The sequence below is a fragment of the Oncorhynchus keta genome, chromosome 21, assembly GCF_023373465.1.
Source record: "Oncorhynchus keta strain PuntledgeMale-10-30-2019 chromosome 21, Oket_V2, whole genome shotgun sequence".
Classification (NCBI taxonomy): Eukaryota; Metazoa; Chordata; class Actinopteri; order Salmoniformes; family Salmonidae; genus Oncorhynchus; species Oncorhynchus keta.
Window position 1 is genome coordinate 57,654,060 of NC_068441.1, and position 26,043 is coordinate 57,680,102.

General features: G+C 44.7%; 2 long non-coding RNA genes across 26 annotated transcripts; one reads left to right on the plus strand and one right to left on the minus strand.

Annotated features, from left to right (window-relative positions):
• Window positions 1-11,193: 11,193 nt before the first annotated feature.
• LOC127910503 (uncharacterized) lies at window positions 11,194-16,082 on the minus strand. 14 transcript variants are annotated; one of them, XR_008075110.1, is made up of 9 exons: window positions 15,993-16,082; window positions 15,458-15,649; window positions 14,608-14,703; window positions 14,464-14,559; window positions 14,039-14,182; window positions 13,326-13,421; window positions 12,942-13,037; window positions 11,935-12,174; window positions 11,861-11,886 (listed from the first exon to the last, which is right to left on the minus strand). It is a non-coding gene; the product is annotated as an uncharacterized LOC127910503 (long non-coding RNA). The 14 variants fall into 14 exon arrangements; XR_008075120.1 differs by lacking the exons at window positions 14,039-14,182; window positions 14,464-14,559; window positions 15,458-15,649; window positions 15,993-16,082 and adding an exon at window positions 15,793-15,855; XR_008075121.1 differs by lacking the exons at window positions 14,039-14,182; window positions 14,464-14,559; window positions 15,458-15,649; window positions 15,993-16,082 and adding an exon at window positions 15,088-15,214.
• A 1,359-nt stretch (window positions 16,083-17,441) lies between these two features.
• On the plus strand, window positions 17,442-24,597 carry LOC127910504 (uncharacterized). Of its 12 annotated transcripts, XR_008075127.1 has the most exons (5): window positions 17,442-20,023; window positions 20,079-23,535; window positions 23,637-23,926; window positions 23,985-24,042; window positions 24,130-24,276. It is a non-coding gene; the product is annotated as an uncharacterized LOC127910504 (long non-coding RNA). The 12 variants fall into 12 exon arrangements; XR_008075130.1 differs by adding an exon at window positions 24,460-24,597 and having other exon boundaries at window positions 23,637-24,216; XR_008075132.1 differs by lacking the exon at window positions 24,130-24,276 and adding an exon at window positions 24,460-24,597 and having other exon boundaries at window positions 23,637-24,129.
• Window positions 24,598-26,043: the final 1,446 nt, after the last annotated feature.

Below are 26,043 nucleotides of genomic sequence, written 5' to 3' on the forward strand. Positions count from 1 at the left end.
GACTGACGAGTTTCAGAAGAAAGGTCTTTGTTTCTGGCCATTTTGAGCCTGTAATCAAACCCACAAATGCTGATGCTCCAGATACTCAACTAGTCTAAAGAAGGCCAGGTTTATTGCCTCTTTAATCAGAACAACAGTTTTCAGCTGTGGTAACATAATTGCAAAAGGGTTTCTAATGATCAATTTGTAACGGCATTCAGAGGCGGAAGAAGGATCGGAGGACCAAAGCGCAGCGTGGTAAGTGTTCATGATGTAATATTTAATGAAACGAACTGAACACTGAAATACAAAACAATAAACGATGTGAACAAAACGAAAACCGAAACAGTACCGTGTGGACCAAACACTCACACGGAAAACAAACACCCACAAACCAATGTGGCAGGGCTTGAAAACTATTACTACAAAGGGATACCCAGACGTGAGCTGCCCAGTGGTGAGAGTCTACCAGACGAGCTAAATGCCTTTTATGCTCGCTTAGAGGCAAGCAACACTGAAGCATGCAAGAGAGCACCAGCTGTTCTGACAAACTATTCAGGACGACTGTGTAATAACGCTCTCGGTAGCCGATGTGAGTAACATTCACCAAGCTGCGGAGTCTGATGGTCATGACGTGTACTCAAATCATGCGCAGACCAACTGGCAAGTGTCTTCATTTTCAACCTCTCCCTGACCGAGTCTATAATAATAGCGTGATTTAAGCAAGCAGACCACCATAGTCCCTGTGCCCAAGTAAGTGAAAGTAATCTGCCTAAATGATTACCGCCCCGTGGCATTCCCGTCAGTAGCCATGAAGTGCTTTGAAAGTCTGGTATTGGCTCACATCAACAGCATCCTCCCAGACACCCTAGACCCTCTCCAATTCACATACCGGCCCAACAGATCCACAGATGACACAATCTCAATTGCACTCCCACACTGCCCTTTCCCACCTGGACAAAAGGAACACCTTTGTGAGAATGCTGTTCATTGATTACAGCTCAGCGTTCAACACCATAGTGCCCACAAAGCTCATCACTAAGCTAAGGACTCTGGGACTAAACACCTCCCTCTGCAACTGGATCCTGGACTTCCTGATGGGCCACCCTCAGGTGGTAAGGGTAGGCAACAACACATCCACCACGCTGACCCTCAACACTGGAGCTCCCCAGGGGTACGTGCTCAGTCCCCTCCTGTGCTCCCTGTTCACGCACGACTGCGTGGCCAAACACGACTCCAACACCATCATCAAGTATGCTGACGACACAACAGTGCTGACCATAATTCTATCCTGATCACCGACAACGATGAAACAGCCTATAGGGAGGAGGTCAGAGACCTGGCCGTGTGGTGCCAGGACAACAACCATTCCCTCAACGTGAGCAACACAAAGGAGCTAATCTCGTGTGTGCGTGTGTGTTTTTTACATCTGACCTCTACAGTACCAGTCAAAAGTTTGGACACACCTACTCATTCAAGGGTTTTTCTTAATTTTTTTTTTTTAACCGTTTTCTACATTGTAGAATAATAGAGATAGTAGGGCAGCATTGCCAGTTGTTGACACAAACCGGTGCGCCTGGTACCTACCCAGTTCAAAGGCACTTCAATCTGCCCGTTCACCCTCTGAATGAATCATCAACAATGACTGAAGTGTATTTAATAACAGGTGACGTCAAGGCGTTCACTTATGAAAGAACACGTGGTTCCTAACATTTTTGTACACTCAGTGTAGCTGCACTGCTTTGGACCAGGGCACTCTGAAGGAAATACACACCCTTGTATGACAGGGTTTTTAAAATGGACAATAAAACAAGAAATCAGAAATACTACTGTTAACCTGGCCCACATTGATAGATGACAGATCCGTTGCAAGGGAGCATTAGTGTGACAGAGGTGGAATGCAGACGTGCCTCGCCACTATGAGGATGAACAGAGATGTCACGTGCCTGTCTTTGAAAAGCGTTTTTTTTTTTTTTGCTTTTTCTTTTCTGTAGCTGAGTGCAGATTGGCTTCTTGTGGATTATCAGCAATTACACCTAAATCATTCCACATATACTGAAATGACTCTGGGAGTGTGAGAGGAGAGCCCCACCCAGTGCTCTGGGACGGGGAGAGCCCCAGGGAGGTTGGAGGGGAAAGATTAAGATATCAGATCATACGTCTTTCTGGATTTGGTTGCTTTCATCACATCTTTCTTCTCTGACATTTCTTTCTTCTCTGACATTGAGTCTTAGAAAACTGCCATTTTGACAATAGAATTACAAGGAAAATATATAACCAAGCTTTTATGAGTTTCTCTCAGGAGAACATTATGGGAGGAGAAGAAAGGTTTAAATATCAGGTCATACGACCTTCCTACCTTGATTGTTTTCTATCACATCATTATTTGCATATATATTTGTTTAAATAATATATAACATTGCTAATAACACCTAAAGGTCAGGTCGCAGTTGTAAATGGCTGGTTAAATAAAGGTGAAATATAAAATAAAGTTTGTTGTGTAGGGTTGTAGGATAGGAGACATGATCAGTAGTTTATATCCTGTAGGGTTGTAGGATAGGGGACATGATCAGTAGTTTATATCCTGTAGGGTTGTAGGATAGGGGACATGATCAGCAGTTTATATCCTGTAGGGTTGTGTATTGAACCAGGGCTGTAATGAAGGTGTTCATTAAGAGACATCAGATAATGTTGTTGGCATCAGTAGCAGAGAACAGAGCAGAGCAGCCGCCTGGGGGGCAGACCTGGGTTCAAATTCTATTGAAAGAAATCATTTCAAATACTGTAGTTGGACTTGATGGAGCTTGCCTGGTGCTATGTGCACACCCTGCCAATCTGGCACTCCAGGCAGGCTAAAGCAAAGATGAAAAGTATTTGAAAGATTGAAAATAGTATTTGAACCCAGGTGTGGTATCGGAGTGGAATGTACCTGAGATGCAAAGTAGCACACAGAAACAAACACGCCCATCCAACCCGCAGGATAATTACTGCACAGATCTTAGCTAGTCTTTCACAACAGTCATCGCTGAATATCTAACTGTATTTACTGTGAGTGTAATGAAACACGATTGGAGACAGAAAGCTGGTTTCAAGCGCAGGGCGCAGCAGGTGTTTATTTGTAAAGGACCACAGGAGGAGGCAGGTAGCTGGGTCCAGGGGCGGGCAGAAGGTCATACACAGGAGGAGGCAGGAGGAGGCAGGTATCTGGGTCCAGGGGCAGGCAGAAGGTCATACACAGGAGGAGGCAGGTATCTGGGTCCAGGGGCAGGTAGCTGGGTCCAGGGGCAGGCAGAAGGTCATACACAGGAGGAGGCAGGTAGCTGGGTCCAGGGGCAGGCAGAAGGTCATACACAGGAGGAGGCAGGTAGCTGGGTCCAGGGGCAGGCAGAAGGTCATACACAGGAGGAGGCAGGTAGCTGGGTCCGGGGGCAGGTAGCTGGGTCCAGGGGCAGGCAGAAGGTCATACACAGGAGGAGGCAGGTAGCTGGGTCCAGGGGCAGGCAGAAGGTCATACACAGGAGGAGGCAGGTAGCTGGGTCCAGGGGCAGGCAGAAGGTCATACACAGGAGGAGGCAGGTAGCTGGGTCCAGGGGCAGGCAGAAGGTCATACACAGGAGGAGGCAGGTAGCTGGGTCCAGGGGCAGGCAGACGGTCATACACAGGAGGAGGCAGGTAGCTGGGTCCAGGGGCAGGCAGAAGGTCATACACAGGAGGAGGCAGGTAGCTGGGTCCAGGGGCAGGCAGAAGGTCACACAAGGGGTCCAAAAAGGGCAACAGTACAGGCAGGGAAAAGGCTAATAATGTAGTCCGGGAGATCAGGCAATAGGTAGATAACAGGAAATCCGATAGGCTACAGTACAGGCAGGGAAAAGGCAAAATCCTTCGTTAGTGAGGCAGACAAAAACTATCACACAGGATTAAATCGCGGTGAGACCCAGCGCTCTGAAAGACGTGTGTCACAAAACAAACAATACCTCTCAGTGATGTGGTGCAAAGAAATGAACTAAATAGTGTGTGATAATGACACACAGGTGTGTGAACAGGTGATCAGAATTCAGGTGATTGGGATCTGGAGAGTGAGCTGAGTTCAGGGGTTCTACACGGTTGAGAGTTGGAAGCAGACTTTACAGTGCTGGAAAAGTGGAGGCAGCTCCTGTTTTCATTACGACTTGTGGTAACTCTCCAGTGTTTCTAAATCAATAGCTGTTAAGTGGTCTGAAAATGTCAGAAACATTAACTTGATTGACCATGCTGTAGGTCATTTAATTGTGTGTTACATGCAATATGCTTTGTGGACTCCATCGGACAGATGTTGCTCTCCGGTTTTGTGATGAAACGAAGGTGTGGTTGAATTTATTCTTCTTATTGTCTCAGCCTTAGGCCTATATATCACAGTGGCAAGGCATGTGAACTAACAGATTATAAAACAAACAACGAGTGTGAGCTGGAAAGTGAACTGGAGAGTGAGCTGCGTCCAGGGGATCTACATGTATGAGAGTGTGAGCTGGAGAGTGGGCTGGAGAGTGAGCTGGAGAGTGGGCTGGAGAGTGGGCTGGAGAGTGAGCTGGAGAGTGAGCTGGAGAGTGGGCTGGAGAGTGGGCTGGAGAGTGGGCTGGAGAGTGAGCTGGAGAGTGGGCTGGAGAGTGAGCTGGAGAGTGAGCTGGAGAGTGGGCTGGAGAGTGGGCTGGAGAGTGAGCTGAGTTCAGGGGATCTACATGTGTGAGAGTGTGAGCTGGAGAGTGGGCTGGAGAGTGGGCTGGAGAGTGGGCTGGAGAGTGGGCTGGAGAGTGAGCTGGAGAGTGGGCTGGAGAGTGAGCTGGAGAGTGGGCTGGAGAGTGGGCTGGAGAGTGGGCTGCGTTCAGGGGATCTTACATGTATGAGAGTGTGAGCTGGAAAGTGGGCTGCGTTCAGGGGATCTACATGTGTGAGAGTGTGAGCTGGAGAGTGGGCTGGAGAGTGGGCTGGAGAGTGAGCTGCGTTCAGGGGATCTACATGTGTGAGAGTGTGAGCTGGAAAGTGGGCTGCGTTCAGGGGATCTACGTGTGTGAGAGTGTGAGCTGGAAGCAGACGTTACAGTAAGTAGCTGTTTCCATCTTATTCCACACATTAAGTGTTTCCAAATGTGGTCCTTCTGTAGCTCAGTTGGTAGAGCATGGCGCTTGTAACGCCAGGGTAGTGGGTTCGATCCAACCCTCCTCGGGACCACCCATACGTAGAATGTATGCACACATGACTGTAAGTCGCTTTGGATAAAAGCGTCTGCTAAATGGCATATATTATTATTATATAAATGTGTTTTCAATCTACAAAGAAGACCTCTGCTTAACTCATGTAACAGATTTGCAATCTGTGATATTCTGTTGATAAAGTGCATTCTACTGCCAAAACCAGCAGGGTTTTAACCACGAAGACACAAGAGGGAAACCAATTTATTCTACATGAACCTATGAAGCACGGAGGCCTACCTGAAAAGCTTGAGAGGTAACGGATTGTTGGGGAGATCCAGAAATAACATTCAATCCTGTTCAACCACTGAGAGGCATAAACCTGCTCACCATCCTCCTGTTCAACCACTGAGAGGCATAAACCTGCTCACCCTCCTCCTGTTCAACCACTGAGAGGCATAAACCTGATCACCCTCCTCCTGTTCAACCACTGAGAGGCATAAACCTGATCACCCTCCTCCTGTTCAACCACTGAGAGGCATAAACCTGCTCACCCTCCTCCTGTTCAACCACTGAGAGGCATAAACCTGCTCACCCTCCTCCTGTTCAACCACTGAGAGGCATAAACCTGCTCACCCTCCTCCTGTTCAACCACTGAGAGGCATAAACCTGCTCACCCTCCTCCTGTTCAACCACTGAGAGGCATAAACCTGCTCACCCTCCTCCTGTTCAACCACTGAGAGGCATAAACCTGCTCACCCTCCTCCTCCTCCTGTTCAACCACTGAGAGGCATAAACCTGCTCACCCTCCTCCTGTTCAACCACTGAGAGGCATAAACCTGCTCACCCTCCTCCTGTTCAACCACTGAGAGGCATAAACCTGCTCACCCTCCTCCTGTTCAACCACTGAGAGGCATAAACCTGCTCACCCTCCTCCTGTTCAACCACTGAGAGGCATAAACCTGCTCACCCTCCTCCTGTTCAACCACTGAGAGGCATAAATAAACCTGCTCACCCTCCTCCTGTTCAACCACTGAGAGGCATAAACCTGCTCACCCTCCTCCTGTTCAACCACTGAGAGGCATAAACCTGCTCACCCTCCTCCTGTTCAACCACTGAGAGGCATAAACCTGCTCACCCTCCTCCTGTTCAACCACTGAGAGGCATAAACCTGCTCACCCTCCTCCTGTTCAACCACTGAGAGGCATAAACCTGCTCACCCTCCTCCTGTTCAACCACTGAGAGGCATAAACCTGCTCACCCTCCTCCTGTTCAACCACTGAGAGGCATAAACCTGCTCACCCTCCTCCTGTTCAACCACTGAGAGGCATAAACCTGCTCACCCTCCTCCTGTTCAACCACTGAGAGGCATAAACCTGCTCACCCTCCTCCTGTTCAACCACTGAGAGGCATAAACCTGCTCACCCTCCTCCTGTTTAACCACTGAGAGGCATAAACCTGCTCACCCTCCTCCTGTTCAACCACTGAGAGGCATAAACCTGCTCACCCTCCTCCTGTTCAACCACTGAGAGGCATAAACCTGCTCACCCTCCTCCTGTTCAACCACTGAGAGGCATAAACCTGCTCACCCTCCTCCTGTTTAACCACTGAGAGGCATAAACCTGCTCACCCTCCTCCTGTTCAACCACTGAGAGGCATAAACCTGCTCACCCTCCTCCTGTTCAACCACTGAGAGGCATAAACCTGCTCACCCTCCTCCTGTTCAACCACTGAGAGGCATAAACCTGCTCACCCTCCTCCTGTTTAACCACTGAGAGGCATAAACCTGCTCACCCTCCTCCTGTTCAACCACTGAGAGGCATAAACCTGCTCACCCTCCTCCTGTTTAACCACTGAGAGGCATAAACCTGCTCACCCTCCTCCTGTTTAACCACTGAGAGGCATAAACCTCAACCACTGAGAGGCATAAACCCTCCTCCCTGTTCAACCACTGAGAGGCATAAACCTGCTCACCCTCCTCCTGTTCAACCACTGAGAGGCATAAACCTGCTCACCCTCCTCCTGTTCAACCACTGAGAGGCATAAACCTGCTCACCTCACCCTCCTCCTGCTCAGGCATAAACCCTCCTCCTGTTTAACCACTGAGAGGCATAAACCTGCTCACCCTCCTCCTGTTCAACCACTGAGAGGCATAAAACCTGCTCACCTGCCCTCCTCCTGTTCAACCACTGAGAGGCATAAACCTGCTCACCCTCCTCCTGTTTAACCACTGAGAGGCATAAACCTGCTCACCCTCCTCCTGTTCAACCACTGAGAGGCATAAACCTGCTCACCCTCCTCCTGTTCAACCACTGAGAGCATAAACCTGCTCACCCTCCTCCTGGCATAAACCTGCTCACCCTCCTCCTGTTCAACCACTGAGAGGCATAAACCTGCTCACCCTCCTCCTGTTTAACCACTGAGAGGCATAAACCTGCTCACCCTCCTCCTGTTTAACCACTGAGAGGCATAAACCTGCTCACCCTCCTCCTGTTTCATGGGACCTTCCTTGATTCATATTCACGATTGTTTACACCGATCTAAAATGACAAACAAATCCGCCATTCTTTAAACAAGCGGTAAAATTCCAGAGGAGGATAAAAGAGAGAGCTACAGCTAGAGGACAAAATGAATGAGCTACAGGACAAAATGAATGAGCTACAGGACAAAATGAATGAGCTACAGGACAAAATGAATGAGCTACAGGACAAAATGAATGAGCTACAGGACAAAATGAATGAGCTACAGGACAAAATGAATGAGCTACAGGACAAAATGAATGAGCTACAGGACAAAATTAATGAGCTAGAGGACAAAATGAATGAGCTACAGGACAAAATGAATGAGCTACAGGACAAAATGAATGAGCTAGAGGACAAAATGAATGAGCTAGAGGACAAAATGAATGAACTACAGGACAAAATGAATGAGCTAGAGGACAAAATGAATGAGCTACAGGACAAAATGAATGAGCTACAGGACAAAATGAATGAGCTACAGGACAAAATGAATGAGCTACAGGACAAAATGAATGAGCTAGAGGACAAAATGAATGAGCTACAGGACAAAATGAATGAGCTAGAGGACAAAATTAATGAGCTACAGGACAAAATGAATGAGCTACAGGACAAAATGAATGAGCTACAGGACAAAATGAATGAGCTACAGGACAAAATGAATGAGCTAAAGGACAAAATGAATGAGCTAGAGGACAAAATGAATGAGCTACAGGACAAAATGAATGAGCTACAGGACAAAATGAATGAGCTAGAGGACAAAATGAATGAGCTACAGGACAAAATGAATGAGCTACAGGACAAAATGAATGAGCTGGAGGACAAAATGAATGAGCTACAGGACAAAATGACTGAGCTACAGGACAAAATGAATGAGCTAGAGGACAAAATGACTGAGCTACAGGACAAAATGAATGAGCTAGAGGACAAAATGAATGAGCTAGAGGACAAAATGACTGAACTACAGGACAAAATAAAAACCCTCCAACCCAAAAGGGCCTGTGGTGTTGACGGTATCCTCAATGAAATGATCAAATATACAGACAACAAATTCCAATTGGCTAAAACTCTTTACCATCATCCTTACCTCTGGCATCTTCCCCAATATTTGGAACCAAGGACTGACCACCCCAATCCACAAAAGTGGAGACAAATTTGACCCCAATAACTACCGTGGGATATGCGTCAACAGCAACCTTGGGAAAATCCTCTGCATTATCGTTAACAGCAGACAAGTAAACATTTCCTCAGTGAAAACAATGTACTGAGCAAATGTCAAAACGGTGTTTTGCCAAATTATTGTACAACAGACCACTTATTCACCGTGCACACCCTAATTGGCAAACAAACAAAACAAAGGCAAAGTCTTCTCATGCTTTGTTGATTTCAAAAAAGCTTTCGACTCAATTTGCCATGAAAGTCTGCTATACAAATTGATGGAAAGTGGTGTTGGGGGTAAAAACATACGACATTATACAATCCATGTACACAAACAACAAGTGTACGGTTAAAATAGGCAAAATACACTCACATTTCTTCCCACAAGGCCGTGGGGTGAGACAGGGATGCAGCTTAAGCCCCACCCTCTTCAACATATATATTGACGAATTAGCGAGGGCACTAGAACAGTCTGCAGCACCCGGCCTCACCCTACAAGAATCTGAAGTCAAATGTCTACTGTTTCCTGATGTCTACTGTCTACTGTCTCCTGCACAGATTCTGTCAGACCTGGGCCCTGACAGTAAATCTAAGTATGACAAAAATAATAGTGTTCCAAAAAAGGTCCAGTCGCCAGGACCACAAATACAAATTCCATCTAGAGCACACAAGAAACGATGCCGTAGGTAGACCTGGCTCTCAAGAGAAGACAGGCTATGTGCTCACAGCCCACAAAATTAGTTGGAAACTGAGCTGCACTTCCTGACCTCCTGCCAAATGTATGACCATATTAGAGACGCATATTTCCCACAGACCCCAATTTTGATAAACGCCCATATCTACTGGGTGAAATAACACAGTGTGCCATCACAGCAGCAAGATTTGTGGCCTGTTGCCACAAGAAAAAGTCAACCAGTGAAGAACAAACACCATTGTAAATGGAACCAATATTTATGTTTATTTATTTTCCCTTTTGTACTTTAGCTATTTGCACATCGTTACACTGTTACAAACATGCAGTTTGAAATGTCCCTATTCCTTTGAACTTTTGGAAGTGTAATGTAATGTTTACTGTTCATTTTATTTTGTTTATTCAGTTTTGTTTATTATTATATTTCACTTGTTTTGACAATGATAACATATATTACCCATGCCGATAAAGCCCTTTGAATTTAATTGATTTGATTTGAGAGCGAGAGAGGATCCTCATGTTGTTGCCCAGAGAAAACCTCCCTGGTCTTTGTGGTTGAATCTGTGTTTATAAGTTCACTGTGTTGGGTACTGAGGTAGTCATTCAAATATGATGTTAAACACTATTATTGCACACAGAGTGAGTCCATACAACTTATTATGTGACTTATTCAGCACATTTTTAGGTAGGCTATTTTATGATATTAATAATAATAATGATTTTTAAAAAATAATTATAATATTAATTCACAATAATAATAATGGATAAGGAAAATAAAGTCTAGAACTGACTATCAACTGATCGAATCACTTTCTGTAATAAATAATATGTATAATAAAATTGTATAAATATAAAGAATTGAGGGTTCATATAAAGAATAATATGAAACATGTTTTGTAGAGGAATAACATTTTGGGGAAATCAGTTCTAGACTTTATTTTTCTTATCCATTATTATTATTATCAATTAATATTATCATTATTATTTTAAAAAAAACATTATTATTATTATCAATTAATATTATCATTATTATTAAAAAAAAAACATTATTATTATCAATTAATATTATCATTATTATTTAAAAAAAAAACATTATTATTATTATCAATTAATATTATCATTATTATTTAAAAAAAAAAACATTATTATTATTATTATTATCATAAAATAGCCTACCTAAAATATTTATTGAGTTAAACTACGTACAGGAAATGAGATTTTCCCTAGGTCCCTCAAATGAAACAAAATCATATCATATCTCAATAAACAATTATTTGAAACAACTATGTGAAATGGGGGCCCTGGTGAAAAAAGTTTGGGAACCTCTGATGTACACCTCTGGGGCTAAATCTTTACAAATTAATAAAAAAATGAAAAGCTGAAACGTCTTGAGTCAATAAGTATTCAAATCCGTTGTTATCGCAAATATAAATTAGTTCAGGAGTAAAAATGTGCTTAACAGGTCACTTAATAAGTCGCATGGACTCACTCTGTGTGCAATAATAGTGTTTAACATCATTTTTGAATTACTACCTCATCTCTGTACTCCACACATACAATTATCTGTACGGTCCCTCAGTCGAGCAGTCAGGTTTTCCAATGCCTCGCAAAGAAGGGCTCCTATTGGTAGATGGGTAAAAATACAGAAAAAGCAGACATTGAATATCCTTTTGAGCTTGGTGAAGTTATTAATTACACGTTGGATGGTGTATCAATACACCTAGTCACTACAAAGATACAGGCATCCTTCCTAAACTATAAAAATAACATCTTCAAGTATAACACCCTAAATCTTAACAGCTTATTTTAATTGTGGATAAAAAGAGAGAACAGAGAATAGAGCAAAGGCACAATTCTTGAGGAAAACCTGGTTCAGTCTGCTTCCCAACCGACACCTTTTTGCCGGAAAATAACCGAAAAGTCCAAAATACTCTGAGTGTACAAAACATTAAGAACACCTGCTCCTTCCATGACATAGACTGACCAGGTCAATCCGGGTGAAAGCTATGAATCCCTTATTGATGTCAGTTATTAAATCCACATCAATCAGTGTAGTTGAAGGGGAGGAGACATGGTTAAAGAATCCTAAAGAAGGATGTTTAAGCCTTGAGACAACTGAGACATTGATTGTGTATGTGTGTCATTGAGGGTGAATGGGCAAGACAACAGATTTAAGTGCCTTTGGTAAGGTGGTAGGAGCCAGGCGCACCGGTTTGTGTCAAGAACTGCAACAATGCTGGGTGTTCCACGTTCAACAGTTTCCGGCGTGTGTATCAAGAATGAACCACCAACTAAAGGACATCCAGCCAACTTGACACAACAGTGGGAAGCATTGGGGTCAACATGGGCCAGTATCCCTGTGGAACGCTTTCAACACCTTGTAGAGTCAACATGGGCCAGTATCCCTGTGGAACGCTCCCGACACCTTGTAGAGTCAACATGGGCCAGCATCCCTGTGGAACGCTTTCAACACCTTGTAGAGTCAACATGGGCCAGCATCCCTGTGGAACGCTTTCAACACCTTGTAGAGTCAACATGGGCCAGCATCCCTGTGGAACACTTTCAACACCTTGTAGAGTCAACATGGGCCAGCATCCCTGTGGAACGCTTTCAACACCTTGTAGAGTCAACATGGGCCAGTATCCCTGTGGAACGCTTTCAACACCTTGTAGAGTCAACATGGGCCAGTATCCCTGTGGAACACTTTCAACACCTTGTAGAGTCAACATGGGCCAGTATCCCTGTGGAACACTTTCAACACCTTGTAGAGTCAACATGGGCCAGTATCCCTGTGGAACGCTTTAGACACCTTGTAGAGTCAACATGGGCCAGCATCCCTGTGGAACGCTTTAACACCTTGTAGAGTCAACATGGGCCAGTATCCCTGTGGAACGCTCCCGACACCTTGTAGAGTCAACATGGGCCAGTATCCCTGTGGAACGCTTTCAACACCTTGTAGAGTCAACATGGGCCAGTATCCCTGTGGAACGCTCCCGACACCTTGTAGAGTCAACATGGGCCAGCATCCCTGTGGAACGCTTTAGACACCTTGTAGAGTCAACATGGGCCAGTATCCCTGTGGAAAGCTCCCGACACCTTGTAGAGTCAACATGGGCCAGTATCCCTGTGGAACGCTCTCGACACCTTGTAGAGTCAACATGGGCCAGTATCCCTGTGGAACGCTTTCAACACCTTGTAGAGTCAACATGGGCCAGTATCCCTGTGGAACGCTCTCGACACCTTGTAGAGTCAACATGGGCCAGTATCCCTGTGGAACGCTTTCAACACCTTGTAGAGTCAACATGGGCCAGTATCCCTGTGGAACGCTCTCGACACCTTGTAGAGTCAACATGGGCCAGTATCCCTGTGGAACGCTTTCAACACCTTGTAGAGTCAACATGGGCCAGTATCCCTGTGGAACGCTCTCAACACCTTGTAGAGTCAACATGGGCCAGTATCCCTGTGGAACGCTTTCGACACCTTGTAGAGTCAACATGGGCCAGCATCCCTGTGGAACGCTTTCGACACCTTGTAGAGTCAACATGGGCCAGTATCCCTGTGGAACGCTTTCAACACCTTGTAGAGTCAACATGGGCCAGTATCCCTGTGGAACGCTCTCGACACCTTGTAGAGTCAACATGGGCCAGTATCCCTGTGGAACGCTCTCAACACCTTGTAGAGTCAACATGGGCCAGTATCCCTGTGGAACGCTCTCAACACCTTGTAGAGTCAACATGGGCCAGTATCCCTGTGGAACGCTCTCAACACCTTGTAGAGTCAACATGGGCCAGTATCCCTGTGGAACGCTCTCAACACCTTGTAGAGTCAACATGGGCCAGTATCCCTGTGGAACGCTTTCAACACCTTGTAGAGTCAACATGGGCCAGCATCCCTGTGGAACGCTTTCGACACCTTGTAGAGTCAACATGGGCCAGTATCCCTGTGGAACGCTTTAGACACCTTGTAGAGTCAACATGGGCCAGTATCCCTGTGGAACGCTCCCGACACCTTGTAGAGTCAACATGGACCAGCATCCCTGTGGAACGCTTTCAACACCTTGTAGAGTCAACATGGGCCAGTATCCCTGTGGAAAGCTCCCGACACCTTGTAGAGTCAACATGGGCCAGTATCCCTGTGGAACGCTCCCGACACCTTGTAGAGTCAACATGGGCCAGTATCCCTGTGGAACGCTTCCCGACACCTTGTAGAGACAACATGGGCCAGTATCCCTGTGGAACACTCTCGACACCTTGTAGAGTCAACATGGGCCAGTATCCCTGTGGAACGCTTTCAACACCTTGTAGAGTCAACATGGGCCAGTATCCCTGTGGAACACTTCAACACCTTGTAGAGTCAACATGGGCCAGTATCCCTGTGGAACGCTTTCAACACCTTGTAGAGTCAACATGGGCCAGTATCCCTGCTTTCAACACCTTGTAGAGTCAACATGGGCCAGTATCCCTGTGGAACGCTTTAGACACCTTGTAGAGTCAACATGGGCCAGTATCCCTGTGGAACGCTTTCGACACCTTGTAGAGTCAACATGGGCCAGTATCCCTGTGGAACGCTTTCAACACCTTGTAGAGTCAACATGGGCCAGTATCCCTGTGGAACGCTTTCCACACCTTGTAGAGTCAACATGGGCCAGCATCCCTGTGGAACGCTTTAGACACCTTGTAGAGTCAACATGGGCCAGTATCCCTGCTTTCAACACCTTGTAGAGTCAACATGGGCCAGTATCCCTGTGGAACGCTTTAGACACCTTGTAGAGTCAACATGGGCCAGTATCCCTGTGGAACGCTTTAGACACCTTGTAGAGTCAACATGGGCCAGTATCCCTGTGGAACGCTTTAGACACCTTGTAGAGTCAACATGGGCCAGTATCCCTGTGGAACACTCTCGACACCTTGTAGAGTCAACATGGGCCAGTATCCCTGTGGAACGCTTTCGACACCTTGTAGAGTCAACATGGGCCAGCATCCCTGTGGAACGCTTTAGACACCTTGTAGAGTCAACATGGGCCAGCATCCCTGTGGAACGCTTTCAACACCTTGTAGAGTCAACATGGGCCAGTATCCCTGTGGAACGCTTTCAACACCTTGTAGAGTCAACATGGGCCAGTATCCCTGTGGAACGCTTTCAACACCTTGTAGAGTCAACATGGGCCAGCATCCCTGTGGAACGCTTTCGACACCTTGTAGAGTCAACATGGGCCAGTATCCCTGTGGAACGCTTTAGACACCTTGTAGAGTCAACATGGGCCAGTATCCCTGTGGAACACTCTCGACACCTTGTAGAGTCAACATGGGCCAGTATCCCTGTGGAACACTCTCAACACCTTGTAGAGTCAACATGGACCAGCATCCCTGTGGAACACTCTCGACACCTTGTAGAGTCAACATGGACCAGCATCCCTGTGGAACGCTTTCAACACCTTGTAGAGTCAACATGGGCCAGCATCCCTGTGGAACGCTTTAGACACCTTGTAGAGTCAACATGGGCCAGTATCCCTGTGGAACGCTTTCGACACCTTGTAGAGTCAACATGGGCCAGTATCCCTGTGGAACGCTTTAGACACCTTGTAGAGTCAACATGGGCCAGTATCCCTGTGGAACGCTTTCGACACCTTGTAGAGTCAACATGGGCCAGTATCCCTGTGGAACGCTTTCAACACCTTGTAGAGTCAACATGGGCCAGTATCCCTGCTTTCAACACCTTGTAGAGTCAACATGGGCCAGTATCCCTGTGGAACGCTCTCGACACCTTGTAGAGTCAACATGGGCCAGTATCCCTGCTCTCAACACCTTGTAGAGTCAACATGGGCCAGTATCCCTGTGGAACGCTCTCAACACCTTGTAGAGTCAACATGGGCCAGTATCCCTGTGGAACGCTTTCAACACCTTGTAGAGTCAACATGGGCCAGCATCCCTGTGGAACGCTTTAGACACCTTGTAGAGTCAACATGGGCCAGTATCCCTGTGGAACGCTTTCGACACCTTGTAGAGTCAACATGGGCCAGTATCCCTGTGGAACGCTTTCAACACCTTGTAGAGTCAACATGGGCCAGTATCCCTGTGGAACGCTTTCAACACCTTGTAGAGTCAACATGGGCCAGCATCCCTGTGGAACGCTTTAGACACCTTGTAGAGTCAACATGGGCCAGTATCCCTGTGGAACGCTCCCGACACCTTGTAGAGTCAACATGGGCCAGTATCCCTGTGGAAACTTACGACACCTTGTAGAGTCAACATGGGCCAGTATCCCTGTGGAACACTTTCAACACCTTGTAGAGTCAACATGGGCCAGCATCCCTGTGGAACGCTTTCAACACCTTGTAGAGTCAACATCACATCTTTGGCCAGTATCCCTGTGGAACACTCTCGACACCTTGTAGAGTCAACATGGGCCAGTATCCCTGTGGAACGCTTTCGACACCTTGTAGAGTCAACATGGGCCAGTATCCCTGTGGAACACTCTCGACACCTTGTAGAGTCAACATGGGCCAGCATCCCTGTGGAACGCTTTAGACACCTTGTAGAGTCAACATGGACCAGCATCCCTGTGGAACGCAGACCAGCAACACCTTGTAGACCAGTCAACATGGGCCAGTATCCCTGTGGAACGCTTTCAACACCTTGTAGAGTCAACATGGGCCAGTATCCCTGTGGAACGCTTTCAACACCTTATTACAGTCAACATGGACCAGCATCCCTGTGGAACGCTTTGCAACACCTTGTAGAGTCAACATGGGCCAGTATCCCTGTGGAACGCTTTCAACACCTTGTAGAGTCAACATGGGCCTGTATCCCTGTGGAACAGCCTTTGACACCTTGTAGAGTCAACATGGGCCAGCATCCCTGTGGAAGGCTTTCAACACCTTGTAGAGTCAACATGGGCCAGCATCCCTATTTGGAACGTGGACTATTTGCAGACACCTTGTAGAGTCAACATGGGCCAGTATCCCTGTGGAGACCTTTCAACACCTTGCAGAGTCAACATGGGCCAGTATCCCTGTGGAACACTCTCGACACCTTGCAGAGTCAACATGGGCCAGCATCCCTGCTTTAGACACCTTGCAGAGTCAACAAACGGGCCAGTATCCAACGTGGACGCTCTGCAGACACTGCATCCTTTCAGTCAAATTCATAGGGGGTAAAAATCTCAGTTCCAAGGAAACAACAAACATAGAAAATACAGTCCTACAAACCAGAACGATTCAGCAATACAAACGTGGACTATTTGCAGACCTGCAAACGTGGACTATTTGCAGACCAGCAAACGTGGACTATTCACATCTTACAAACGTGGACTATTTGCAGACCTGCAAACGTGGACTATTTGCAGACCTGCAAACGTGGACTATTTGCAGACCTGCAAACATGGACTATTTGCAGACCTGCAAACGTGGACTATTTGCAGACCAGCAAACGTGGACTATTTGCAGACCTGCAAACGTGGACTATTTGCAAGCATATAAACTCATAAAGTTAGACAGTTAATTTACAAAGGGATAGAGTTTTAAACATGATATCTGCCGTTCCTTGGCTTTGTGCTAGAAGGGCACATTGAGGGTACATTCCAAAACAACAACAAACCAGATGCTTTAAGGACGAGATGAATCCTTCTGTGGCAGACGGTAGCCTAGTTCCCAATCTTATTGAAACAGAGAGCAAATATTGGATAAGCTCGAAGATATTTAACTTGATTAAATTTCAGCCAGAAGTTGAGGGCTCTCAAAATTGTTCCCAGGTGTCTTAAGAAATGATTTGGCTATAGAACGAACTGCTGGGTTTGTTGTGTTTTCTCTAAGTTCTGGTTAGTTTTTCGTTCTGTAGCTACTGCTGATTCCTGTCCGTCTCACTGTACTGTAACAAATTAGCAAATTATTATTATTATTACATTATTATTAAGAAATGAAAACATGAGTAACTCATCAAACATTTTATTTGATTCACATACAGGTGTCATTTGTAATTCTGGGTGCTGTATATATGTTCAGAACTTTTGTGAAACAGCACAGTTGAAAAATAAATGGCAAATAGAAACTGGATGGTCTTCAGAGATAGATGGGAGGGGTTGAGGGTAGCTGAAGGATGGGACTAAAAACAAACAAAAGATAACTAAATAAAATATACTGCGTCTGTAAAATGTATATACTGTAGTATGTACAGGGCCTTCGGAAAGTATTCAGACCCCTTGACTTTTTACACATTTTGTTACGTTTACAGACATTCTACAATGGATTACATTTATTTTTTCCCCCTCATCAATTCACACACAATACCCGATAATGACATCACAATACCCTATAATGACATCACAATACCCCACAATGACATCACATTACCCGATAATGACATCACAATACCCCATAATGACAAAGCAAAAATGTGTTTTTTTTAGAAATGTTTGCAAATTTACTACAAATAAAAACTTAAATATCACATTTACATAAATATTCAGACCCTTTACTCAGTAATTTGTTGGAAGCACCTTTGGCAGAGATTACAGCCTTGAGTCTTCTTGGGTGTGATGCTACAAGCTTGGCACACCTGTATTTGGGGAGTTTCTCCCATTCTTCTCTGCAGATCCTCTCAAGCACTGTCAGGTTGGATGGGGAGTGTCGCTGAACATTTATTTTCAGGTCTTTCCAGAGATGTTCGATTGGGTTCAAGGCTCTGGCTGGGCCACTCAAGGACATTCAGAGACTTGCCCCGAAGCCACTCCTGCATTGTTTTGGCTGTGTGCTTAGGGGCGTTGTCCTGTTGGAAGGTGAACCTTTGCCCCAGTCTGAGATCCTGAGCTCTCTGGAGCAGGTTTTCATCAATAATCTCTCTTTACTTTGCTCCGTTTAAATAATAAAAATAAAAATAAAACAAGGCTGTAACGTAACAAAATGTGGAAAAAGTCAAGGGACCTGAATACTTTCTGAATGTGCTGTATAAGCTGGAAGTAGAAGCCTCAGTGTTGTTGTCCACTAATTGGGCGGGGTGGTGGTAGGGTTAGGGGGGAAAATAACAAAGGAAAACATATTTTAAAAAATATATATATATTTTATATATACATTAACCCCCCCCCCCCAAAAAAAAAAATATATATATGGGGGGGGATTAGAAATGATGCAGGCAATTACATTATGGAAGCTACAACCTGAAATATTAATATTAATTAATATTAATATCTGAAATATTAATATTAATTAATATTAATATCTGAAATATTAATATTAATTAATATTAATCTCTGAAATATTAAAGCTGATTCAGTGTTTCCTTGTACATGTATCTTTGAAGGCCGTTGGATGTTTCTAAGACAATCTAGAATGCTTTTTCTGCTGGTAGTTATTTGGTCTTATTTAGTTTTAAACAAACGTCTGATAGTCTGGTTGAACATGGTATTTATCTCCCCGTAGAGATGTTACATAATCTACACAATTATAACAAGCTAATATGTCTATGGCTTGTGTCCCAAATGATATCCGAGTCCCTGTGTAGTGCCGTAATGTTGACCGGAGAACTACGGGGCCCTGGTCAGATGTCATTTGGGACGCAGCCCATGTTAGTAACGCAAACATGCAAGTTACGCAGATTACAGCAGTGTATCAGTACACAGTATATAAACTCACACAAGGTATTTCAGTACCTCCCGTAGCTTAGTCTCAAAGTTACATATGAGTTTTTAAAAGGGAACTAGAAGTTTCCGCAGTCAACCCGAGCTTTAGTAGGATCAATTTGTCAAGATATATACCGTGTCATGCTTATAGATGCGGTCCAGTCAAATATTCACCCTTGCATGATTTACAATTTCTTCTAAAACAAGTTGAACTTGAAAATAATTGTTGGTGTTTATACATGCATTGTTTGATTTACCTATGATCAATAATGAAATGGAGATTTTTTTTCAATAAAAAGTTCAAAAATGACCTGAACTAAATTTATATAAATGAATTTGGTTGGAGGCAGTCATTCTGGTTAAATGTAATGTTTCTCACCTGTAGTAAGTAGCAGGAGACTACAGAGTATGAATAGTCATTCAACCAGTTTTGAAAATAAGAAACGGAACATTCTGCTCCATTGTAAAGTGCAAGGGTGCTAATATATTTGACAGCATCTGTAACAATAATAATATCGGCACTAACGAAGCCTGGTGTGGAATACGTTATTTCCTGTTATCAGAGTGAAATAAATGGACGACTCTGAGGGTAGTCCTGGTTAGGGTTTCTGAGGGGATCCATGGTCCTGGTTAGAGTTTCTGAGGGGATCCATGGTCCTGGTTAGGGTTTCTGAGGGTAGTCCTGGTTAGAGTTTCTGAGGGGATCCATGGTCCTGGTTAGGGTTTCTGAGGGGATCCATGGTCCTGGTTAGAGTTTCTGAGGGGATCCATGGTCCTGGTTAGGGTTTCTGAGGAGATCCATGGTCCTGGTTAGAGTTTCTGAGGGGATCCATGGTCCTGGTTAGAGTTTCTGAGGGGATCCATGGTCCTGGTTAGGGTTTCTGAGGGTAGTCCTGGTTAGAGTTTCTGAGGGGATCCATGGTCCTGGTTAGGGTTTCTGAGGGTAGTCCTGGTTAGGTTTCTGAGGGGATCCATGGTCCTGGTTAGGGTTTCTGAGGGGATCCATGGTCCTGGTTAGGGTTTCTGAGGGGATCCATGGTCCTGGTTAGGGTTTCTGAGGGGATCCATGGTCCTGGTTAGAGTTTCTGAGGGGATCCATGGTCCTGGTTAGAGTTTCTGAGGGGATCCATGGTCCTGGTTAGAGTTTCTGAGGGGATCCATGGTCCTGGTTAGAGTTTCTGAGGGGATCCATGGTCCTGGTTAGAGTTTCTGAGGGGATCCATGGTCCTGGATAGAGTTTCTGAGGGGATCCATACTCCTGGTTTGGTTTTCAAAATTCCAATAATTTTCCAAAAGTTCCAGTAACTTTGCCAAAATTACCAGTTTTTCCCAAAATTCTGGTAAGTGGATTCCGAATGACCTGATTATTCCTGCCTGATTAGGGGATTCCAACCAGGGTTTGGGGAAAATTACCAGAATTTTGCCTAGTGAACAGTAATCTGGTTTAAACTAAACGTGGCTTTGGTGAGTTAAGAGTGAACATAACTAGTACATTTTTAAACATGGAAATTAATTTTGTAAAGTCCTGGCATTCATAACTTGAGACATTATTGGTTAAGACATGTGTTGGAATATAATAGATACAATAGGTACATAATATGGTTTCTATTGAATACGTATATAATTACAGGTCACAGCATGTAGTTCTGGTATGTGTTCTACAGGAAGAAAATATAAACTTTATATTAAGGGACACCATCCCTCCATTTCAAGTCTGTTTATAAAGCCACTTCCAACGCAGCGGTTAGTCATTAGTGGTTAGCCAGTCTCACTGTATCTCTGGATGAGCACAGATCAACCCCAGGGGTGCGTTCAACCAGGCAAACAGTTTGTGATTGTTAGCTAACAGAAGCTAACACATTCTATATGATTTGTGTAAGCAACAAAAATTAGCTAGCAGTCTGAAAAGATGTGGAGTGATTGGAGCACATATCCACACCAGGAGTCGTAGAGGATCACAGAGCCACACCAGGAGTCATAGAGGAGCACCGATCTACACCAGGAGTAGTAGAGGAGCACAGATCCACACTAGGAGTCGTAGAGGAGCACAGATCTACATCAGGAGTAGTAGAGGAGCACAAATCCACACCAGGAGTAGTAGAGGAGCACAGAGCCACATCAGGAGTCATAGAGGAGCACAGAGCCACACCAGGAGTCATAGAGGAGCACAGATCTACACCAGGAGTCGTAGAGGATCACAGAGCCACACCAGGAGTCGTAGAGGAGTCGTAGAGGAGCACAGATCCACACCTGGAGTAGTAGAGGAGCACAGATCCACACCAGGAGTAGTAGAGGATCACAGAGCCACACCAGGAGTCGTAGAGGAGTCGTAGAGGAGCACAGATCCACACCAGGAGTAGTAGAGGAGCACAGAGCCACACCAGGAGTAGTAGAGGAGCACAGACCAACACCAGGAGTCATAGAGGAGCACAGATCTACACCAACAAGAGGAGTAAAGGAAACAGAGGAACAAAGTCTTTGTGCTTATGTATCCTGGTAAAACCTCTGAGCTTGCAGTCCATCCACTCAGATTAATATTCCGTGTATAGGGTCTTTCAGCTCCAATATGCCAGAGTTCTTCCCTGGATCTGACATTCCTGGTCAGACAAATGACCTTTAAGTCCAAGATGTCTCTCCCTTTCCCCCAGCTAACCAGTCCTCCTTCTGTAGCTCAGTTGGTAGAGCATGGCGCTTGTAACGCCAGGGTAGTGGGTTCGACTCCCGGGACCACCCATACGTAGAATGTATGCACACATGACTGTAAGTCGCTTTGGATAAAAGCGTCTGCTAAATGGCATATATTATTATTATTATATTATAGCTTGTTGGGGTTGTGGACCCAAAAAAAAAAAAGTAGTAGTTGTCATTACATTAAAGTAGTAGTTGTCATTACGTCAGCTGGCTATAGGTCGGTTACAGGAAATGCTCACTACCACATATCTGGTGGAAATATATACGCTGGTCTGCTATATATTAGACATCTTTGTTTTTCAGGTTTCTTTCTGGAGGTATACAATTCCTCTAGCAGATATCATCAGCTGCATAACAAGGCATTCAGTCCAGCAACAGGTGCTATATGAAAAATCCATTATATATCAGAAGAAATGTGTGTACACTGTTCCGCTACATATCATTAAAAAGCCAAGGGTTTCCAGTTGTCTCTCTGTAGTTATGTTGTTCCGTTGACTGATAGTCTGTAGTTGAACTGTAGTTGTTGCTGTAGCAGGTATCAGTCTGTAGTTGTTGCTGTAGCAGGTATCAGTCTGTAGTTGTTGCTGTAGCAGGTATCAGTCTGTAGTTGTTGCTGTAGCAAGTATCAGTCTGTAGGTGAACTGTAGTTGTTGCTGTAGCAGGTACCAGTCTGTAGGTGAACTGTAGTTGTTGCTGTAGCAGGTACCAGTCTGTAGTTGTTGCTGTAGCAAGTATCAGTCTGTAGGTGAACTGTAGTTGTTGCTGTAGCAGGTACCAGTCTGTAGTTGATCTGTAGTTGTTGCTCTATCCACTATCAGTCTGAATTTGAACTGCAATTCTTCCTGCAGCAGGTATCAGTCTGTTGTTTTTTCTGTATCAGGTATCAGTTGGTAGTTGTTGATGTATCAGGTATCAGTCTGTAGTTGTTGCTTTTATCAGGTATCAGTCTGTAGTTGTTGCTGTAACAGGTATCAGTCTGTAGTTTAACTGTAGTTGTTTCTGTATCAGGTATCAGTCTGTAGTTGAACTGTAGTTGTTGCTGTAACAGGTATCAGTCTGTAGTTTAACTGTAGTTGTTTCTGTATCAGGTATCAGTTTGTAGTTGAACTGTAGTTGTTGCTGTAGCAGGTATCAGTCTGTAGTTGTTGCTGTAACAGGTATCAGTCTGAATTTGAACTGTAGTTATTTCTGTATCAGGTATCAGTCTGTAGTTGTTGCTGCAGCAGGTATCAGTCTGTAGTTGTTTCTGCAGCAGGTATCAGTCTGTAGTTGGACTGTAGTTGTTGCTGTAGCAGGTATCAGTCTGTAGTTGTTGCTGTAGCAGGTATCAGTCTGTAGTTGTTGCTGCAGCAGGTATCAGTCTGTAGTTGTTGCTGCAGCAGGTATCAGTCTGTAGTTGTTGCTGCAGCAGGTATCAGTCTGTAGTTGGACTGTAGTTGTTGCTGTAGCAGGTATCAGTCTGTAGTTGTTGCTGTAGCAGGTATCAGTCTGTAGTTGTTGCTGGAGCAGGTATCAGTCTCTAGTTGTTGCTGTAACATGTATCAGTCTGTAGCTGTTGCTGTAGCAGGTTTCAGTCTGTAGTTGAACTCTAGTTGTTGCTGTAGCAGGTATCAGTCTGTAGTTGTTGCTGTAACAGGTATCAGTTTGTAGTTGTTGCTGTAGCAGGTATCAGTCTGTAGTTGTTGCTGTAGCAGGTATCAGTCTGTAGTTGTTGCTGTAGCAGGTAGTCAGTCTGTAGTTGTTGCTGTAACAGGTATCAGTTGTAGTTTGAAGTCTGTAGTTGTTGCTGTAGCAGGTATCAGTCTGTAGTTGTTGCTGTAACAGGTATCAGTCTGTAGTTGTTGCTGTAGCAGGTATCAGTCTGTAGTTGTTGCTGTAGCAGGTATCAGTCTGTAGTTGTTGCTGTAGCAGGTATCAGTCTGTAGTTGTTGCTATAGCAGGTATCAGTCTGTAGTTGTTGCTGTAGCAGGTATCAGTCTGTAGTTGTTGCTATAGCAGGTATCAGTCTGTAGTTGTTGCTGTAGCAGGTATCAGTCTGTAGTTGTTGCTATAGCAGGTATCAGTCTGTAGTTGTTGCTGTAGCAGGTATCAGTCTGTAGTTGTTGCTATAGCAGGTATCAGTCTGTAGTTGTTTCTGTAGCAGGTATCAGTCTGTAGTTGTTGCTGTAGCAGGTATCAGTCTGTAGTTGTTGCTGTAGCAGGTATCAGTCTGTAGTTGTTGCTATAGCAGGTATCAGTCTGTAGTTGTTTCTGTAGCAGGTATCAGTCTGTAGTTGTTTCTGTAGCAGGTATCAGTCTGTAGTTGTTTCTGTAGCAGGTATCAGTCTGTAGTTGTTGCTGTAGCAGGTATCAGTCTGTAGTTGTTGCTATAGCAGGTATCAGTCTGTAGTTGTTTCTGTAGCAGGTATCAGTCTGTAGTTGTTTCTGTAGCAGGTATCAGTCTGTAGTTGTTGCTGTAGCAGGTTTCAGTCTGTAGTTGTTGCTGTAACAGGTATCAGTCTGTAGTTGAACTGTAGTTGTTGCTGTAGCAGGTATCAGTCTGTAGTTGTTGCTGTAACAGGTATCAGTCTGTAGTTGTTGCTGTAACAGGTATCAGTCTGTAGTTGTTTCTGTAGCAGGTATCAGTCTGTAGTTGTTGCTGTAGCAGGTATCAGTCTGTAGTTGTTGCTGTAGCAGGTTTCAGTCTGTAGTTGTTGCTGTAACAGGTATCAGTCTGTAGTTGAACTGTAGTTGTTGCTGTAGCAGGTATCAGTCTGTAGTTGTTGCTGTAGCAGGTATCAGTAGTTGTACTCGGGTTGAAGATGTGTTAGGGCAGGTAGACACAGGACATGTGTTTCTCCTGTTCAGGTGACTACCGTAACCTCTGCCTGGGGAGAGGAAAGACAGAATGGTCGATTAGAATAGTCACTTACAGTCTGTAATCATATAGTCTCTAGCTCTCCTAAATATAATAGTATCTTGCTGTCCTGGATATAATAGTCTCTAGCTCTCCTAAATATAATAGTCTCTAGCTGTACTGGATAGAATAGTCTCTAGCTGTCTGGGATATAATAGTCTCTCGCTCTCCTAAATATAATAGTATCTAGCTGTCCTGGATAGAATAGTCTCTAGATGTCCTGGATAGAATAGTCTCTAGATGTACTGGATAGAATAGTCTCTAGCTGTCTGGGATATAATAGTCTCTCGCTCTCCTAAATATAATAGTATCTAGCTGTCCTGGATAGAATAGTCTCTAGATGTCCTGGATAGAATAGTCTCTAGATGTCCTGGATAGAATAGTCTCTAGATGTCTGGGATAGAATAGTCTCTAGATGTCTGGGATAGAAAAGTCTCTAGATGTCCTGGATAGAAAAGTCTCTAGATGTCCTGGATAGAATAGTCTCTAGATGTCATGGATAGAATAGTCTCTAGATGTCTGGGATAGAATAGTCTCTAGCTGTCTGGGATAGAATAGTCTCTAGCTGTCTGGGATAGAATAGTCTCTAGCTGTCTGGGATAGAATAGTCTCTAGCTGTCTGGGATAGAATAGTCTCTAGATGTCTGGGATAGAATAGTCTCTAGATGTCTGGGATAGAATAGTCTAGATGTCTGGGATAGAATAGTCTCTAGCTGTACTGGATAGAATAGTCTCTAGATGTCCTGGATAGAATAGTCTCTAGCTGTCTGGGATAGAATAGTCTCTAGCTGTCTGGGATAGAATAGTCTCTAGCTGTCTGGGATAGAATAGTCTCTAGATGTCTGGGATAGAATAGTCTCTAGATGTCTGGGATAGAATAGTCTCTAGCTGTACTGGATAGAATAGTCTCTAGATGTCCTGGATAGAATAGTCTCTAGCTGTCTGGGATAGAATAGTCTCTAGCTGTCTGGGATAGAATAGTCTCTAGCTGTCTGGGATAGAATAGTCTCTAGATGTCTGGGATAGAATAGTCTCTAGATGTCTGGGATAGAATAGTCTCTAGATGTCTGGGATAGAATAGTCTCTAGCTGTCTGGGATAGAATAGTCTCTAGCTGTCTGGGATAGAATAGTCTCTAGATGTCTGGGATAGAATAGTCTCTAGATGTCTGGGATAGAATAGTCTCTAGATGTCTGGGATAGAATAGTCTCTAGATGTCTGGGATAGAATAGTCTAGATGTCTGGGATAGAATAGTCTCTAGCTGTACTGGATAGAATAGTCTCTAGATGTCCTGGATAGAATAGTCTCTAGCTGTCTGGGATAGAATAGTCTCTA